Here is a 4,588-nt window from a genome sequence, read left to right on the forward strand (position 1 = left end):
AAGTCGCGTTGTGGATGAACTCGCACACGTAGTATCCACAGAAATCATTCCCTTCCTCCCGCCACAAGCACTTTACGAGAAATAGAGGTCAATCAAACTGATAATGAAGCATTATATAAATGGCATTGATGAAAGTATAGCTATAGAATCAACGGGAGATGCGCGCCAGTAGTACTTACTTTCGGGTATACATATTGCAGCTCCTTCGGCAGTCCCGGAGCTTGTGCGGTGAACTGTTTCCAAACCCTGCAAGACAAAGAAAATAATTATTATTACTTGAGATATCAGGAAATGAACAAAGAGTTGCCGATATGGTGTGATAATGATTGATTGAACTTACTTGCTGAGCATTTCAGTCATGTCCGCATAGGTGCTGGGATCTTTCCGTCTGGAGTCTAAGACGGTTACTAGTCCACGCTCAAGCTTAATCTCCAGAAGAATATAGTGGTACATGCACACGCATGCATAACTCATCAGTTACATTAACCTTGCTCGAGTAATAAGGGAAACCGAATATGCACACGACAGTAGCACTCACGGGCCGTTGTAAGGAAAGAGTATGGTATCTTTGTTTTGATTTTTGATTAACGATTGTAGCAAGTTGTCCTCGGCCTCTTCGACGTTCTTTTCAACGAGAAATACATCTATGATATTTGTGTTAATGAACCCAATATGATAGATTTCATTTTTTTTGCACTCGACGATCTTCAATCTGCATAATATATTGAGGATAATTAATTATAAATACATGCAATGAAAGAGCTGAGCTATATATACAGACTAATGACAGAAATAGTACTTACAGGCAGTAGCAAAAGACCATTAATTTATCGAGGGCCTTTTGATTGAAGAACTCAAAGAACTCCTCAAATGGAATAGCCAACACATCATTTGAAACGAGGTCGTGCTCCTCTTTAATTTTCAGATACAAAGTGTTCGTCCCCTCAGACTCTCTGCAGGTTTTCATGTACCAACTATGGAATCTTCGCATCATTGTTGTCAGAGACTTTTCATCTTTGACGAGAGGCTTCCCGTACTCGTATTTGAATAAGTCCGCCTCCATGAAATCAGGAAGTACATCGTCAGGCAGGTAATCTTCAAGATTGCCATAACCGGCCACCGTCCCCGGAGGATTAGACACATTGAGCGGGGGGCACGATTGCTGTGCTTGTTTGCCGAGCTGGGCAATTTTTTCCCCTTTGCTCGTTGTTCTTTTGACCTTTTATCACTGACAGTAGTTCCCGACCGCTTGGCTTGGAGATATGTCTGTTCAGTAATGCGCTCATAGTTGGTTCTCAGCGGAGACTTTGGTGGTTTCCTCAGGGCATCGAGAGTGCGCTTTGCTTTCACCTGATCTACCTTCTCCTCCGGAGGTGGATGTATCTTTGCTTTCACCCCTTCAAAGAACTCCTTCACTTGGGCCTGCACGATCGTATTATTTTCCTCCTTGGTCCTCTCGTATGGTAACTTCTCTACAGGCTTTAGAGGTGGACCGTATCTGTATTGCCTCTCTCTTCTTGTGCTGCTAGACGCCGGAGCAGACGGAGCGGCTGCGGCGTCTGTCTTCTTTCGTGCTTGCTTATGAGGCGGAGGAGAAGGACTACGACGCGTCGGAGCAGCCGGGGCAGCGGCGGGTCTCTTCCGCCCTTGCTGGCGAGGCGGAGAAGGAGGAGGCGGAGTGCCGCCACGCGCCGGAGAAGGAGGCGGAGTGCCGCCACGCGTGCCCTGATCGTCACTCGCCGGAGGAGGAGGCGGTGGAGGAGGCGGAGTGCCACCACGCGTGCCCTGATCGTCACTCGCCGGAGGAGGAGGCGGTGGAGGAGGCGGAGTGCCCTGACTCGCCGGAGGAGGAGGAGGAGGCGGAGGCGTCCAGTTCAGAAGGTCGATGAGCTCCTTCCGCCATAGGCATGGAGTCTTCAGAGCAGAACCCAGCCTAGTCTCCCCGTCACCGGTAGGGTGCTCAAGCGCGAGGTCCTCAAATCCCTCCGTTATTTCATCCACCATCACCTTAGCAAATCCTTCTGGAATCGGCTGGCAGTGATAAGTTGTGCCGGGTCCACTAGGATAAACTTGGCCAACAGCCGCCTTGACCTTCAAATTCATGCATCGCGCCATAATGTGGCAATTTTGAGACTCCGTGATACCATCCACGGGATAGCTGGCAGGAGCCGTCAAGACATGCTCCGGCTGAAGCAGCTCGGTGGAAGCAACGCTGCTTCTCCGCTGAGATGGCGGGGTAGCTTCGGGGGAAGCTTCGGCATGTCGTTTGTTGCGATCTGCTGCTTCTCGTTCCACTTCTCGATCCTCTAGCCCCATTACCCTTCCAAGCAGCGCCTGCATTTGGTCCTGCTCCAGTTTCTTCCTCCTCTCGTGGGTTTTGTAACCCCCTGCGTCCGGAAAACCAACCTTCCACGGAAGGGAGCCTGGCGTGCCTCGTGTCCGTCCAGGGTGCTCGGGATTCCCAAGGGCCATTGTGAGCTCGTCCTTCTCCCTGTTTGGAAGGAACGTCCCTCGCTGCGCTGCATTGATATAGTGTCGAAGGTTCTTGACTGGTGTTTGCAGTTGCTCGTCCGTCCACTGACACTGCCCTGTTACAGGGTCCAAGGTTCCGCCAGCCCCGAAGAACCAAGTCCGGCAACGGTCTGTCCAGCGCATTGTCTCTGGTTCGATCCCTTTTTCAAGCAGATCATGCTCAGCCTTGGACCACTTAGGCCGGGCTTTGAGGTAGCCACCTGACCCCGTGCGATGGTGAAGCTTCTTCTTCGCAGCATTTTTCTTGTTTGTCTCCGACATCTTCTTACTCTTTTCCGATGTCTTGTGGGCCACAAATGCGGGCCAGTGATCTTTGATCTTCTCATATTTGCCGATGAATTCTGGTGTCTCTTTTTTCTTGACAAACTGGTTCAACTCTTTCCTCCACCTCCTCATTAGGCCTGCCATCTTCTTAAGAGCACAAGACTTGATTAATTGCTCTTTAACTGGCTTCTCCGGATCCTCCTCTGGCGGTAGGGTGAAATTTGCCTTCAGCTCAGTCCAAAGATCTTCTTTCTGCATATCATTGACATAAGACACCTCAGCGTCTTCATCCTTAGCAGGCTTATACCATTGCTGGATGCTGATCGGGATCCTGTCCCTAACAAGAACCCCGCACTGAGCAGAAAATGCCTTCTTTGTCCGGATGGGTTCAATCGGTTCGCCGTCGGGCGCGATTTCTATGATCTCAAACTTTTCATCCGAGCTCAACTTTTTCTTCGGGCCTCGTCTCCTTACCGAAGTTTTGCTCGATCCGGAGGGCTAGAAATTATAAGGAAGAAAGACGACAGTAATTAATATGTGTACATATACCAAAACAATGGATGCATCAATTAACTTGTCAGCACGGGCTTAACTAATATATATATACCTGGCCGGACTCGGTTCGGTGACCGGAGCAGTCAGCACGGTCTCCTTCGTCTTGTACCTCCATTGTGTCACCGGAGCCATCATGAACATAGTCCTCCTCTTGTACCGGCATTAATGGGTCGAAGCCATCATAATCATAGCCCTCTTCTTCATCCAGCTGACCAACGGTGTCGATGAGAAATGACGCAACATCATCACTTCCATTTGCGATTATTTCCCCCAACATCGCTTCTGTTTCTTCGTCTCGGGAGTGCTCCATAGTTTCTGCAAATATTGACAACATGTCAATTATTATTCAAACATGGTACATAGTGGCAAACGTAGAACTAGCTAGCTAATCACAATAAGGAATCATGTTAGTGGCCTCGACGCTGCTTCTCTAGGGTTTGGGGTGGCCTCGAGAGAGTTAATTTGTCGGGTAGGGGCGCGGCGGGAGGGGGTATGTAGGAGACCTGCAACATCATTTTCTCTCTAGGGTTTGGGTGTCCTCGAGAGTTTTGGTCGAGCAAGAGGGCGAGGGGGGTGTTGCAGTTGTATCTAGAGGGGGTTATATCGACAACGACGCGACATACATATACATGGGAAAATAATGTTATCGGGGAGGGGGTATCGGTACCACCCCCTCGTGTTGAAGTTTCTTCTTTCTCCTTTCCTTTCTTTCTTCTTCTCCTCTTCTTTTTCTTCTTCTCCCTCGAGAAAGGAAAATAATTAAGGAAAAGGAAGAAAAGAGGAAGAAGGAAGAAGGAAGAAGAAGAAGAAGTAAAAGAAGAAAAAGAAGAGGAGAAGAAGAAAGGAATAGAGGAGAAAGAAGAAATTCTATTTTTTCTTCTTCTCCTCTATTCCTTTCTTCTTCTCCTCTTTTTCTTCTTCTTTTTTCCTCTTCTTATTTATTTCTCCTCTTCTTCCTCTCCTCTTTTTCTCCTTTCTTCCTCTTCTTATTTTCCTTTTTCCTCTCATTCTTTTAGTATTACTTGTTTTAAAAAAATGTTCAAATAGAAAATTTCGAAAAAAAACAAAGGTTTTGCCTAATGCATTGTTCATATGAATATACAAACATTTGCATATTCTACAATAATTAATATCAACAAAAAAAATCTATGAACAGAAAAAAACATAACTTTTCTAAAAATCTATCTTTTGCATATATGAAAACATTAATACACATATGAACAATAAATACATATAT

The sequence above is a fragment of the Triticum dicoccoides genome, chromosome 3B (genome assembly GCF_002162155.2).
Source record: "Triticum dicoccoides isolate Atlit2015 ecotype Zavitan chromosome 3B, WEW_v2.0, whole genome shotgun sequence".
NCBI lineage: Eukaryota > Viridiplantae > Streptophyta > Magnoliopsida > Poales > Poaceae > Triticum > Triticum dicoccoides.